The 16,117-nt window shown below is 45.5% G+C and overlaps 1 non-coding gene across 1 annotated transcript; it reads left to right on the top strand.

Annotated features, from left to right (window-relative positions):
* The first annotated feature begins 9,907 nt into the window (after positions 1 to 9,907).
* Trnar-ccu lies at positions 9,908 to 9,981 on the top strand. Its single transcript has one exon. It is a non-coding gene; the product is annotated as a tRNA-Arg (tRNA).
* Positions 9,982 to 16,117: the final 6,136 nt, after the last annotated feature.

The following is a 16,117-nucleotide window of genomic DNA, read 5'->3' as shown; positions in this document are numbered from 1 at the left end:
GCTGTGTCTGGGGATGGTCCTGCTGGCTAATCTTCCGGAATCTGACTTAGAGGGACAGTACAGAGGCAGTCCTGAACATGTAACAGAAACCAAGAAGCACAGGGCTCAGACGTCACATTGAGATGCTCAGTGATTCCCAGGGTAGTAAGGCTTAGGATGAGATCCACGTCACAGATGACAGGGTTGGTGGGTGGGAGGGATGAAGGAAGAAAGGCGGGCGGGCGGGCAGGGTGTGCCCACTCCTTATGCTTGAGCACCTGCCATGAGTAACACATGGGCCGTTTTAATGCTGGGATGGTCTCCGTAAACTAGTCAGCATCCTTCTGAACCCCGTGGAGTTCATTTCTGATGGTGATAGGTTGAAAATACAAATTTCATCTGTTTTATGCCTTGTTTTGCCTAAAGCCAGCTTCCTTATCCCAGATGTTGACTTACAGAGCCTTCATCCTAGGCTATCAAGACGGTGGGTGTGTTCCTATGGATTTCGGTAGCTGTAGTAGGGACTATTCTAGAAGATTCCTTTTTGGGCCTAATTGGCCCCATACTAAATATGTACTTACAAAATGTGTGGCTTTTAGTTCTTTTGGAGACTCAAAGACTTTTAAGGCGATTTTTGTTTGTTTGTCCTGCCTGATATGGTTCGGATATAAAATGTCCTTTACAGGTTCATGTCTCTGAGCACTTGGTCCCTAGCTTTGTAGCTATTTGGGGAGTTTGTGGAGCCTTCTGGAACTGGGGGCTAGCTGGGGAACATGAGTCAGTGGGAGGTGGGGTTTGGAGAGTCATAGCTTACTCCTGTTTCTGGTCCCGATCAGTATGTGCTTCCTGATGCACACACATGTGAACAAGCAGCCACAGGCTCCCACTGCCATGAATTCTACCACCCCCCGCCCCCCCCGCCCCCCCCCCCCGCAGATGGAATCCTCTCAAGCCACGTGCCAAAGCAGACCCTCCCTCTCGTCAAGTTGTCCCTCGCCAGGCCTTTGATCACAGCAGTGAGAAAAGTGACTAACATGTTAGCCCTGGGTCCTCGGCCATCGTTACTCTTCTCTACTGAGTCTTGTTATTTTTATTAAACTGTTTAGCATTCCAAACTCCACACTGATGAGAACAGGAAATAATAGGGCAGGGACCTCAAAGCAATAGTTCCAAGAATGTCCTGGAGGCCAGGAATGCCAGAAGAGAGATCTGTTCCCCTTGCTTGCTGTCTCCTAAGCAGCACCCCGGCCTAGAGGCTGCACGTGACTGGACACCTTGTGGTTGGGTCAACTGGACTGACCGGCCCTTCCCCCACTCTCTGTGTTTCACCCCAGTTTCTGTGATACATTCTTTAAAAAGCTGCAGAACCCCAAGGATGTCCTATTTCCTGGGACCCTTACTGCTATGCAGAAACTCTGTGAGCCCTCCACTTCTGTATTTCTCTCTTCTTGCTCCCACCTACGGATTTATAATAAACTTCCTTCTAGAATTTACCCTCTGTAGTTAGCTAACTTGATTATTTCAATCCACAAGACAAGAATCAGAAAGCCACCAGTTCAGGATGGTTTTGTGGCCCCTGAGTTTCCAGGCCCCCTGACTTCTTGTTCTTGAGACACACTAGTGTTTCTGAATCGATGTGATGTCATGGCCCTTTATCCATACTGATTCTTGTCTCCTTTTCCTATCTCCTTCCTTTGGTTTACGTCTACCTATTCTTTTGGACTCCTGACCTCCAGTTTGGTCCCAGTAGCCACACATGGATGCTGAGGCACTTGATCGGTGAGTAATGCTGGTGAGTAACTGAATTTTTCTACTTTATTTCATTTCAATTACAAATTTTAAACCAAAGCAATATAAAATATGTTTCCGTTAAACACAACTTAATTGCTTCAATAGGGACTACATTTTACTTTCACTGTTGAAAACTTGGCGTTAAAATGGAGATGGGCTATGAGGATAAAATACAAGCTGGATTTCAAAGATGGTATAATAAAAAGAATGTAAGTCATCTCATTAATAATTTTATATTAATTACTCAGTGAAATGGCAATGTCTTGGACATGTTGAGTTGAATGAAATGAACTATTAGGATTTTTTTTTTTTGGTTTTTCAAGACAGGGTTTCTCTGTGTAGCTTTGGAGCCTGTCCTGGAACTCAGTCTGTAGACCAGGCTGGCCTTGAACTCACAGAGATCCGCCTGCCTCTGCCTCCCGAGAGCTGGCATTAAAGGAGTGTTCCATCATCACCCAGCTCATTAGGCTGGTTTTTCCCTGTTTGATTTTTATTTTTGTAATACGCTGACAAATCTAACGGGTTATATCTGTGTCCGTACTCTATTTCTGCTGAGCAGCACTGGACTAGGCTGCATGAGGTAGCATTGCCATGAAAAGTCTCAATCACCGAGGCTGGGCACAGTGGCCACCAACTAGTTTCACGAGATATCCCCTTGCACAATTAACTGTCACGCATTAATTAAAATTCTTTTCAAGAGTCTCTCTCTCTCCTATTAGGTTAAAAGGGACTTGGAATACAGTGAATATTCCATAAATGTGAAGTGAATTCATGCACTGAACGAGGCATGTCAAGTTCACAAGTGTCTTTAAATGTGGTTTCGCACACATTGTCTTTAAGATAAAATTTCTGTCTTACATTTTAAAACGTTCTGGCCAGGTCTCTGAGCCATCGTGTGAAAACCTGCGGGGCTGGATAGACAGCCCCAGAGCCAATGGGTTTTTCTAACTCCTGACCTTTGGAGGACTGCCAGAGCCATGAGGAGCAGGGGTGAGCAAAGGGTGAGCTCCAGGGGTGGAGAAAGGAGGGAGGGGGTGAAGAGAGCAGGAAGTGGGACTTCTTTTCTCCTCAGCAATGCCAGCTGAGCATGGGCTGCCAAGCCAGCAGTACAGTGGAAGGGTGGGAAGGAGAGACAGGCTGGCTGTGGTGTGCCACTGGGTGGAGTTATAATTTATAACAAGGGAGAGGCAGCTCGATTAAAGAAAGATCCTTTTAAAAATTCTGCTGAAGCCTAATTAAAAAAATTCCACTTCCTCATGCTACATTTGAAGAATTATTTTCAGTCAGATGTTCACCAAACTATTAAAAAGATACTCCCTACCCCCTCAAAACAAAACAAAACAAAAAAACCCAAAGGTGGGCACGATTGCTTCTCTAGGTTATGCAAATAGAGAATGTGAAGTTGTGAGGCCATAGATCCTTCCAGAAAAATGTGTAGTATGTAGTGGAATTAAAAGAAAAAAAAGTCAGTCTTCTGCAGTTCCTTCCATCAAGAGGTGGGTCAGTTTTGGCAGCTCTTGATTCTGGATTCAATCATGGGGACATTAGAGAAATCTCACACAAGCTAAGGCTAGAAAAGTATTGGAACACTGGAGCTGGGTCTCTTCCACTGACTTTGGAATCTGGCCACCATGAAGAAGTCTATGCTAGTTTGCTAGACACCAGAGACACGTGGCCCATCACCGGCGTCAGCCCCTATCAGCTGCTAGATGCTCACTGACAGCAGAAGGTTCATGTAAGTGCATTGCCTGCAGAAGAACCTTCCGGCTGGGCCCAGCCCCACTCACCAGGCCACAAAATGATGGGCTAATAAGTGACTGTTGTTTTAAGGCCCTCAACCTAGGCGTGTTTTTAATTTTAATTGTAGTACTGTGTTCTATGGAACGTTTATTTTCTCCCCAAATTCACCTACCAAAACCCAATCTCCAGTCTGGGGCCTTGGGGAGGTAGCAAGATCATGAGGGCTTTGTACTCCTCCATGGGAAGCATGGGAGGAGAGTTCTAAAAAAAAAAAAAAAAAAAGAGGCTGTTCACTGTGGCCTCCAAGGGAGGAGGCAGAAGATGCTAAGTATAAAACATGGTCCCTCAGCAGACATCAGACTGGGTGGTTCTTTGATCTGGAAACTCCTGATTCCAGAATTTTGAGAAATAAATTCCATGCTTATTAGTTACCTAGTCTATGTTTGTGTGTTGGATTGTTATTTGCAGGCTTGAGAGTGAATCCAGGGTCACGTGTGCAGTTTAGGGTATTTTTGTTACTGTTGCTTGGCAAGTGCAGTTTAGGGTATTTTTGTTACTGTTGATTGGAGTAGATTGGTGTAGTAAAACAACAACCTCTCAGAAACTACATTCTAACTAACAGGTATGGATGTTCACATAGAACCTTAAAATTTACTAAAGAAGAATTTTCTCTCTGTGTGTCTCTGCCTCTGTGGGGTGTATGTATATATTTATGTATGTATGTATGCACACAAATAATTCCTTCTAACATTTTTTTTGAAATTTACATTCATTTATTTAGGATGCATACATGAGTATGCACCAGAGTATATGTATGGAGGTTAGGGAAAAACTTTGGGGAGTTTCTCTACCATTTGAGTTCAGGGAGCAAACTTAGGCTTGGGGGACAAATACCTTTACCAACTGTCTTAGTGATCCATTGCTTCTGTGCATTGGTGTTCTGCTTACACGTATGTCTATGTGGGGGCATAGGGTCTCCAGAACTGAAAAAACAGGCAGCTGTAAGCTGCCATGTGGGTGCTGGGAACTGAACCCAGGACCTCTGGAAGAGCAGCTAGTGCTCTTAACCACTGAGCCACCTCTCCAACCCTGGAAATTCTTATAAAGGAAAACATTTTACTGGGGCTTGCTTACAGTTTCAGAGGGTTAGACCATTATTGTCATAGCAGCGAGCGTGGTGGTGCTCAGGCAGAAGAAGCTGAGAGTTCTCCATCTGGATCCTCAGGTAGCAGGAGAGAGAGAGACACTGGGCCTGGCTTGGGCTCTCAAAAACTTCGGAGCCCATCCTTATTCAAACCACCACACCAACTGAGCCATCTGGCTGTCTTGGGATTCTTTAATTAAATCTTTATTCTATCTGAGCTTTGGCAGATGCGGTGGTGAGGGCCCGCTGCCTATTTTGTAGGCACTACATTCCTCCTCCTCTCCTTCTTCAAGGTATATGTCCACTATATATACCTTGCTAGACTGGAACTCACTATGTAGCACAAGCTAGCCTTGAACTCACAGAGATCTACTCTGCCTCCAGAGTGCTGGGATTAAAGGTTCAGTGCTATCATACCTGAGGGCAGTGTCTTCTTCCTTTTTCTTCTCATGTGGCAGAAGGACCAAACTGCTCTCTGGTGCTTCTTTTACAAGGGCACTAATCCCATTCAGGAGGGCCCCACCCTTGTAACCTAATTGGCACAAAGTCTTCATCATTTAACATTACCACAGGGAGGATTTAGCTCAGTATTCAGACAGCGGCATGCAGCGACCACCAACATGGGTGTTGGAGTCCAGTAGATATGGCCCCAGCACTTAGAGGCAGAGGTCTTGGGCATCTTTGGTAACATGACACCATGTATCTTGTAGGACTGTAATAAGAACTGTGCCAACCAACGCAGCATACCTGGATTAGAGAGCTTTGAGCAGAGATCAACTAGGGACTAAGGACCTTACAAAGGTGTGGCCAGGGTGCAAGGAACCACAGAGTTAGGGCAATGTTCTGGATCTTGTTCCCACTCAAGTATACAAAAGTAAACTGAGACCACACTATGTCCAGAAGCTGTCGATAATGTGGGTGGGACCAAGAGGCCATTTATCAGGAGCCCGGACCTTGTACTGGGACAAACCTCCGATCTGATTTATTCTTCCTACTTGTGTCTCACTGGCCAAATCAAAGTGGAGACCACTGGACAGAGAGGTCAGCCTCCTGTGACAAAGGCCAGGCGTAGGGTGAGGGAGAGAGATCAGGGACAATGGAAAGTATTCAGTGCCAGCACTTCAATCCAACAATCCTGGTTGGGGGTGGGGTGGTTCAGTGGGCAAGAGTTCTTGTTGCATGAGCCCAAGGATCTGAGTTCGGATCCCCGACACCTATGTGAAAAGCTAGGCATGGCTTTGTGTATACCTGCATCCCAACACTGCGGAATGGAAACAGTAAGATCACTGGATCTTGATGGCTGCCAAGCTCCAGGTTCAGTGAGAGACCCTGCCCCAAGGGAAGAAGATTGAGCATGGAAAGTGACAGAGGAGGACACCTGACATCCTCCTCTGACCTCTGTGCTTGTGCATCTGCACAAATACACACACACACACACACACACACACACACACACATACACACACACACACACACAGAAGCAATAGTGCATATAAAAGCACTATGCATGTACTTAATACATACTTGCTAAAATTATATTATTATTAGTGGTAGAAACAATATGGTTATGGGTGTCAAAGGAATACACACACACACACACACACACACACACACACACACATATATATATATATATATACACACACATATATATGACCAGGGGAAAACTACTGAATATCCCTGGAGAAGTTGTGCTTTCAGTTGTGACTTGAAGCGAGGAAAATGATACAGCAGAAAGAAGAGCAAACACACGGAACGTCCCGCGCAGGCGCCACTTCAAAGACTTCACACCCATTCTGTTCTTTAATTTTCATGTCCACCTTGTGAGGTGGGTACCTCTCCTTCTCCTCCCCCTTCTCCTCCCTCCTCATCTTCCTTCTCCCACTTTTCTTCTTTTGAGACAGGGTCTTACTGTGCAGCTCTAACTGGCCTGGTACTTGATATGTAGACCAGGCTGGCCTTGAACTCACAGAAGTCCATCTCTCTGCCTCCTGTGTGCTGGAAGTAAATACACTGAACCACCACTCCCAGCTAGGTACTATTCTTTTATTATTTATTACTTATTTATTTATTTGCTAGTTACTATTCTTATCTCCATTTAATTGATGGGGAACTGAGTCAAAGAGAGGTTGGGTAACCTGACTGAAGTTGCACAGCTAATAGGCAGCCTAGCCAGTTTCTGAGGCGTCATGGCCTTTTTTTTTTTTTGTTTTTGTTTTTTTTGTTTTTTGTTTTTTTGATAAAGTGCTGAAACAAATGTAGAGAAAACAGCTAATCAGGTGGGTAGGCTAGAGCACAGGGCTCGTGCTGGGGAGAGGTGGGCGGCCAGTGAGCTGAAGGCCAGATGCTAGGCTGAGAAATTTGGCCTCCTTTCTGACAAGCAGCGGAGAGTCACTTGGAAGTTCGGAGGAAAAGCACTCCCAGCAGAGTTCTAGGAAATTAATCTGTGTGCAGAGTGAAAATAAGAAAGCAGAGAGAGCCTGCAAGCCAGGCAATTAGCCAGAGGATGCTGCAGTGGCCCAAACATTGGGCCACAAGGGCCTGAATGAGATGCAGGGACAGGGCATTGGGATTTCAGCGCAAAAGCTTCAGGGGACTTGGAACTGATGAGGCAGTTGTGTCCTGGGTGGCTGAACAAAGAGAAAAAAGAGCAGGTAGTTTAGGACCTATGTGACAAGTAAGTGAAGGCATCAGCTGTAACATTCAGCCACATTAACTGTGCATATTGGTGGGGGGAGGAGGTGTGTGTTTTCTAGTTACAAAACAAATACTGTGAAATTGCATCAACTACAAATACCTCAGTGAGTTGCACAACGGTGGCCCATTTCACTGTCTTTGCTTCTGGTAAATTCACTTGGGAGCTTGCAACAGCATAGGCATGGATTCAAAGACCCCCCCCCCCAACACACACACACACCGTAATATTGAAGATCAAGGTTTTAGGGTGCTGGAGGCTCATTCTGGGAAATCTGGAAGTAGGCTCTGTTGCCTGGTGGTAATGCCACCTCTCTAGTAGCCCTGTGTTTTCTGCAGGATGCATCTCATTAAAAAGAGAGAGATGGGTGGCCCACACATTTTTCTGAAGTGGCGTTTTCAATGTCTCAAGTCCTGCTATCTTTTCTTCTAAGTGGCACTAACAAAATTCAAGGGCGAGAGGGAAGGGGGAGGGCAAGAAAGGTCTAGTAGGATCGTAAGCACCAGAGGAGTCAATCTTGATGCCTGGGTTTCAGAGCCTTCTCGAAATCCACCCGACATGAATTAGCCTGAAGTAAAAGTAGGTGTTTATCTCAAGTCATTGCCTCAAACAGCCAACTACCTGTTGGAAGAAAGGTCTGATCGATGCCAACCAGAGCAGCCGTGCGTGAGCTGTTACACAGCAGTTAGTATTGATCAGAGCCAAAGGCTGCCCATAGGAATGTGGAGGAAACTGACAAGCAGAGAAGAGGCAAGAAGGAGACAGCCTTCGTTGGTGGCAGCTGTGCAGAGCCAGGCCGATAAAAAGTCAATTCCATTTAGCGGAATCACTGCTAACTAAATATTTGGGGGGCCGGAGCCTTCCTGGGCAGCTGCTGGAGGATCGTGGCTTCCAAACTGAGACATCAAGCAAGCTCAGCGAGTAGACAGGTGAGGAGGTCCTGGCTCCAGGGATCGATCATGGGAGAAGAAAGCCCTAGGTGGAGGGTGAGAGGCTCTGGCCACAGCCGAGACGGCTTGACTAGAGCACTAGAAGACATCCTGCTTCCCAGGAAGTGTAGCGAGGGGGGCCGGGGCTATAGTTTGGATCTTGAATGAAAACATTCACTGTGTTGGAAGTTTGGTCCTCAGTCTGTGGTTACCATGGGGAAGTTCTAGCGGAAGGGGTTAGGTCACTAGGGCTGTGCTCTTTAAGGGGATGTTAATCTTCATTAAATCCCTCCCCTCAGGGCTCAGGGAAGCCAGCAGAAGACAGGCAGAAAGAGGGTCTGCACCAGATGGGTCTGCACGGGATGGGGTCCTAGAGCTGAAAGGAGAAGTGGACACATGCCCCCACCGCAACCCAGATAACCACCTGTGAATGAAAAATTAGTTTTCTGCAAGAGAGTCTCACCAGGGAAACAAACTACTCTTAAGGGTAGGCTGCATGGCCAACAGAAAATGAACTCAACTTCATCTTTGGAGGTTCTTGTCTCATACTGTCATGTCAGGGCTTTTTTTTTTTTTTTAAGTTTATCTTTTTATTTTTTATTTAGTTCCTCTCTCTCCCCCTCTCTCCCCCCCCCTCTCCCCTCCCCCCTCCCTCTCCTTCCCTCTCCCCTCCTCACTATAGGTATATATATCATGGCTTCTGGTTTTATGTTTTTATGGGATTTCTGAATGTGCAAACGAGTGGGTCTCTGCATCTATATTCGTTTCTTGTGCCTTTTCTTGGGCTCTTTTCCTTCTGTTGGTTTGTTTCGTACTATTCTGATGTGTTTATCTTATTATTATCCCTTAGAAGCCTGTTTGTTTTCTAGTGAGAGACAGGAGGAGTGTGGATCCAGATGGAAGGGGATGTGAGGAGAAACTGGGAGGAATAGAGGGAGGGGAAACCATAAGCAGGATATACTGTTTGGAAAAAAAAACACCCCAATTTTCAATAAAAGAAAAAAATTTTTAGAAAAAAAAAAGAATATGAGAAATGCTTGCTTTCTCTCCTTCCCCTCCCCTCTCACCCTGCTACCATGAGGTGAGCTGCTTTCTCCCTCACATGTTCCTGTTAGGATCTACTTTGCTACAGGCACAAATGCACTTGGGTCAACCAATTATGATCTGAGCACTCCAAACTTATGGAGGAGAATGAGGAAGAGGGGGAGGAGAAGAGGGAGGAGGGGAAAGAGAAGGAGGGAGAGTAGCAACGGCAAGCTGAGAAACTCAAACCAAAAATTCCCCTTTCTTTTTAAATCGGCTTCATCTTAGATATCTGTAACAACTAATGGCAGCTGACTCCTTCAGCGGGTCCTATAACAGAGAGAAGCTGAACAGTGCCCTATGGGTCGTTAAGGGCTGGACTTTGGAAGGTCTGCCATTCACTGATACCTTATCTTCCTGAGATTATGTATGCTTGGCAGAACTGATCACTCTTTTTCTTGGATTAGCTGGGACTATGGGCTTTGTGGTGGGCAATGAAATTTGACAAGTGACTCTTCTGGGCATAAGCAGGGTCCTGGGATTGGCTTACCATTCTGATCCAGACCCCCATGTTGATGAGAATGAGTGAAATCATCTTGGATTAAAATACCAGCTAGCTCAGTTGCTAGAGCATGAGACTCCTAATCTCAGGGTTGTGGGTTCAAGTCCCACATTGGATGCCATACTGTAGCTCAAGCCTGCATGTCGAGGTGTCTCTGTATCATGATTTGCCTGAGACACACAACTAGGAAGCTGTTTTTAGCTCCATTTTAGAATCTTTTTTTAAAGTTTTCTCAAGTTTTGGGTGGAAATTCTTGCCCCAAGTTGAGCGCCAAAAGTAGATGGAAGTTTCTTTGGTCCTGCCTTGCCCAGCAGTCTGGACAACTCTCTCCCACCAGGTCCCATAGCTCCTTATAAAATAATTACTCAGAGGCTTATATTAATTACAAACTGTATGGCCTATGGTTTCAGCTTCTTGCTAGTTAGCTCTTTTATCTCAAATTAAACCATTCCTATTAATCTATATGTTGTCATGTGGCTGTGGCATTACCGGTCTGCTGGCATCTTGTTGCTCCTTTGGTGGCAACTGGTGTCTCTCTTTTTCCCCCTCTCTTTCTGCTTGGATTTCCCACCTGGCTGTAAGCTTTCTTGTCATGGGCCAAAACAGCTTTATTTATTATCCAATGGGAGCCACACATATTCACAGCATACAAAAAGACACCCCACAGCATAGATGCCCAGAACTGCACTGGATTTTATGGTCAGAATAAACTTTTATTGTGTTACACTACTACATTTCGGGGCTTGCTTGTTACTCAGCATGACTGAATCTTTGCTGATTGACATAGGGGATTGACATACTAGTTGCTTGTAGTTTATGGTTTGGCCTATTTCTTAACCCACCCAGGTCATGGGTAATTTATAAAATTTACATAAAAGCAGCAACAACAATAAAAATGATCATGTGTGTAATGCTTACTAGTTGTAAGTATGGCAAAAATCTCTGTCCATATTAATGGAGGAATCCTCTAAGTGTCCCTGTGAAGAATCTATTGTCCTCATTTTATAAATGGAAACTTTGAACCCCAGAGAGGTTGAGAGAATCCCCATGGTCACACAACTGATAAAGAACACACAGGAATTAAAATTCAGGTAGACCAGGTCCGGAGCACATTTTCTTGACCATTTTGTTATACTAACTTTTAGCTTAGATCCTTCACAAATAACAGACCTCTCAGTATAGGCTTGAGGACAATTTCTCTGTCTGAATCACATCCACACACTCTTTGTGGGAAGAAAAGGAAAACACAGCTCCGATTCATTTTGAGCTGTTCACCGTTCCATAGCCTTTCTTCCTATAGAAAACTCTATTCTGAGGGAGTGAGTCTGGAAGGTTCTTCTGCATTTGGTCCTCAGATCTTGGCTATTTCTCTAGCTCCACAGTGACTGTCGGTTTACCTGTGATATACATGAGAGAATTTCTTATCCAGCAAGAGATGGTTAGAGAATATCTGAGGGGCTTCTGAGGTACAATGTGGGCTAGTGACACCCACCTCACTGTTTTGTTTTTTAATAGTAACATTAAAAAAATATTTCCTGCTGGGTTTGGCAGCACAGGCTACTGCTCCCAGCTACCCAGGAGGCAGGAAGATGGCAAGTTCAAGCTCCGCCTAGGCCACATGGTGAGATTCTACCTCAAAACAAAAAGTGAGAGGAAGGCTGGGCTGGGCACAGTGATGTCCTTTAATCTCAGCACTGCAGACCCAGGTGGTACAGATCTCTGTAATTACTGCAACTGCTTTCACAGTCAGCTTGTCTGTGACATTGAATTCACCCACGGAACCATGCGCTTTTCATCTCTCTTTGCTCAGAGACTTTTGTTCTCCCCCACTCTTGGCTCATGTAAGCACATTGAGCAGAAACCATGTTGGCAAACGCTACCCTGTCTTGACATTTCCTCTGCCAAGCAAACTAGTCTGTTACTTTTGAATCCACCCAAAGTCTCAGGACATGGGCAGAATGCAGTCAGATTCTTGCCGGAATGTAACATGAATGCTCCCTAGCTCAGTTTCCAATAGACTCCTGTCTCCTCTGAAACATCATGAGCCAGTTCTCTGTGCTCTGCATCTCTAGCAGCATTCTGCTCTTCCCAACCTCCACCAGAATGACCCCTTGAACTCTACAGCATTGTGGGAATTCCCTAGCCTGCAGCTTCAAACTCTTCTACATTCTCCCCACAAGCCAGTTCTAAGGCCTGAGATCCACATAATCAGGTTTATCACAGCAATGCCCTTACTCTTTGGTAACACTTTACTTTTTGCTTTTTTTCTTGTTAAAGACAGAGTTTCTCTGTGTAGCCTTGGCTGTCCTGGTACTCTCTCTGTAGATCAGGTTGGTCTCACAGAGATCCACCTGGCTCTGCCTCCTGAGTGCTGGGATTAAAGGTGTGAGTCACCACCGCCTGCTCATAATTGTTTTAGTAAGGGAGCTACCCATGCTTTTTGCACATTAATTTAACACGCTGAAGAAATGTATTTATTCCATTTATTGGTATATATAATGTGTGAGCATGTGTTTGTGTGTGTGAGTGTGTGTGTGTGCGCACACACACGCATGCACATGTGTACAGACTCATATTTATGCACACTGCCTATCTCTGTACTCAGGCTTTATTCTGTGTGTGTACCGAGAGAATCACAATCAGATTATTTTGAGTGTCTATATTTAACACTCAACAGTGTCAAAAAACATCATTTCTTTAGGTAGTTGGCTTAATATGTTATGTATGGTTTTTATTACTATCCTCTTCTTGCAGAAGAGAAACCAGGAAAAGGAGAAAACATTCAACCTACAAGTGTTGACAGTGATTCTAGTTTCTGAGGATGAGGGCCAGGATTCCAGAGCATGGGTGCTGTGGCTCTCTGGTACTTGCTTCTTAGACTTGGACAGATAGTGCTTAAATCATCTTCAATGCCACTGGCTTCTCTTATCCCAGCTCAGCCTGTAAACATTTATCTCCAGGCTTTCCCAGAAATGTGTCTTATGGAAGGGATTAGCCGTCGTCAGTGCATTTAAAGAGCTGAAGGTGAACTCCTCCAAGCTAACCCTCATAATTAAAGCAGAAAATTCCTGGTGGAGGTGGAAGAAAAAAAAAATTAAAGAAAAATACCATGTTTGGGAAGAAAGCTGGACTCCTGGGCTCTGCCTTCTCCAGCACTTAGCTCTTTCCTAAATCACTGAGTAAGCGTCTGATTTCACACCCACTTCCACTGTCAGATGAGGCAACCAGAGGCCGGGGAGCTCGATGCCGAAGTGGAGCCACTGATGGGTTTTTATAGTGTTTTTGTCTGGTTTCATGCTTAAGACAGGGACCCTCTCTATAAGCCAGGTAGGCCTTGAACTGGCCATTCTCCTGCTTCAGCCTCCCAAGTGCTGGGATTATAGGCATGTGTCAGCATCAAGCCAAACTACAGTATCATTAAAAAAATGTTCATTATGTAAGATAAATTTTAAAACTAAAAAATGATAACAAATAAGTATCCATGTTCCAGATGAAGGCACAGCAGTTTGCCTCCAGTGCAGGTTCTACAGTGTGTTATCTCTAATACATTTTCATCTCTGTCTTCCCACCCTAAAGTGGAGCAGTGGCAGTCTCTGCCTCCTAGGGTTGCCAAGAGACTTCAATGAAAGAGCACCTTGAGTGTCAGGAGAATGAAGTCATGCACCAGTTACACAGAAGACTCAGATATAAGGGTTGGGGATTTAGCTCAGTCACAGAGCGCATGCTCAGCAAGCAGAAGACCCTGGGTTTGGTCCTCAGCTAAGGGGTGGGGATTGAGGGCCAGGATATATAGTTAATGCCTGAATACAAACAATTTGAAAACAACTGCTCCGGGAGCCTAACAAATGTCAAGCACAGTCCACGTGCTTTATGCGTCCCAGGCAATCTTCCCAAGGAGCAGCCCAAACCCACTTTTTAGAGGGGAGACTCAAAAGCAAAATGTAAATTGCTCAGGGTCACATGGCTAAGTCTCACGGGCCAACTGGGTTTTGAGAACACATCTGTCTGGTTCTTCTTTTCTTTCTAGGCTACCTAAGACAGGGCAGCTTTGAGAGCAGAGCATGGAGACTTCTGGCCCCAGAGATTCAGTTAGAGTGTGGGCTGGCGCAATGGGAGGGGGGCACAGGCTGGGAGGGACGCCTGCAGGGGAGGGGAGGGCTGGCAGAAGGGAGGAGGGAAGGCATCAAAGACACTCTGCCCATACTGTGATCTTGCCTAGGGCCAGCACAAGATCTGATTTCCTTTGTGGTCTCCCAGTTGCCTGGGGCAGGGAGTTGCTAGAAGCCACAGGCTGCAACCCCGAAACCTGGTATTCTAGTTCTGCTGTGAATTCTAAAGCCTTGGCAACTCGCATTACTTCCTGGGCAAGTCCCCACTTCTGTAATGTGGGCATCGTACATCCTGGCTCAAAGGGTCAGTCTGGAGCTGCTTACGGGCTGGGTTGATGATTAGAAAGCATAGCACAGGGCTTTGAGATACTGTGCTTGGCCTGATGTGAACTATGAGGTAAGAAGGGGGCTGCACAGGCCCCTGCAGAGCTTCCATTTAGAGATAACCCCCGAACATGAACCTCCCCGGGCAAGAGACTATGGTCCCAGGGATCCTGGTATTGTCTGTAACCAATTCAAGAGCAGGTAAGGGGCCCAGGAGCCTCATGGATGGGCAGTATTATTACTATTTAGCTACATGATAGCAGGGTTGACAAAGACACCATAATAAGCCCTCTGGTCTCTGTACCTCTGCTCCTAGCAATTTGGGGCAAGTTGGGGGCTGATGACGTCTTCTCTGGTGGCCTGGTATCTGTCTTGTTTTATGGTTGACTCTGCTTTGGGGCCACCTATCATACAGAGACACTAAGTAATCGACAGCATCTCAGCCATTTCTTATAGATCCCATAGCCTGTGTCTAGGTGGTATTTCAGGCTGAGTTTTAGTGTAGTGGATCAATGCCCGAACCATATAACAGAATGTGATTCTTCAAGAGTTTGATTAATTATGTCACAGCCTCAGTTCAGGTCCAACCTTTAAAAAGTTTTATTATTGTAGAAAGTGATCAATCAGGAGGGGCAGGAAGACAAGTGCCCCGCGTTGGCTGTATCTCCCCTCCTTCTCAAGTTGTCAGCAACTTGTTCTTCTGGTTGGTCTGTTCCGCATGAGTGCTAGAGAGACCAGGGTCTTAGGACAGGCTGGGATGGAACACACTTTTGACCTACAAAGTGGGCATTCTCTAAGTGGCAAGCAGGCTGCATTGTGCTGAATGGACACACAGGAAGCCCGGGAGATCTGAGCAGTTTACAGTTCTGCAGAGCAAGCCAGCCACGTTCTTACCTCTATGAAATTCCCAGCCTCAAGAGAGAGACTTCCTGTTTACTCATGCCTTATATACCTTTCTGTGCCCTGCCATCTTCCTTCCTAGTGCTGGGATTAAAGGCGTGTGCCACCACGCCTGGTTCTGTTCCCAGTGTGGCCTTGAATGCATAGAGATCCCAGTAGATCTTTGCCTCCCAAATGCTAGGATTGAAGCCGTGTGCTACCACTGCCTGACCTCTATGTTTAATATAGTGGCTAGCTTTCCTCTGATCCCCAGGCAAGCTTTATTTGTTAGAGCACAAATAAAATGTTACTACAGGTTTTCTCTGTATAGCAGTCTTAGCTGTCCTGGAACTCACTCTGTAGACCAGGCTAGCCTCAAACTCACAGAGAGTTTGTGATTCGCCTGCCTCTGTCTCCTGAATGTTAGAATTAAAGGTGTACACCTGGCTAATGTGGGATTCTTAAGGGCAAATTTCTCTAGGTAATGACAGAGTTGTTTTGATCCCACTAAATTGGTAGCTGAGATACATTTGGGCCAGTTACTTTCCAATCATGGAAAGTACAGTAATGGTCAATAGTCCGTGACAGCCATGGTCCTTAGTGTCTGTCTCTGTCTCCCTCTGACTGTGTTTTTGTCTGTTTTTTTTCTCCATTTTCATTCATGGGATCCTTTGACCACTGTGATTTGTATGTATTTATGTAAGGGAACAAAGGAGTTGACCACCATATCTAAGCTCTTATAGATACAAATGGTTAAGTGCAGGATTTGAACCTATGAAGTCTGATTCTAGACACTGTGCTTTTAATCATCGAACACTCACATCATCCCAGCGGAAGGTATCGAGCTCAAAACAGAGCTGGAGAACCAGCTTTGCTTTCCAAGCTTTCCAAGGGGAGATAACGGGGATCCTCTCTGTAAAGTTACCCTTTCAAAGTCTTCTA

Source organism: Peromyscus leucopus, chromosome 5, assembly GCF_004664715.2.
Source record: "Peromyscus leucopus breed LL Stock chromosome 5, UCI_PerLeu_2.1, whole genome shotgun sequence".
Classification (NCBI taxonomy): domain Eukaryota; kingdom Metazoa; phylum Chordata; class Mammalia; order Rodentia; family Cricetidae; genus Peromyscus; species Peromyscus leucopus.
Note: the sequence above shows the minus strand (reverse complement) of the source record. Positions and strands in the feature narration are given on the sequence as shown.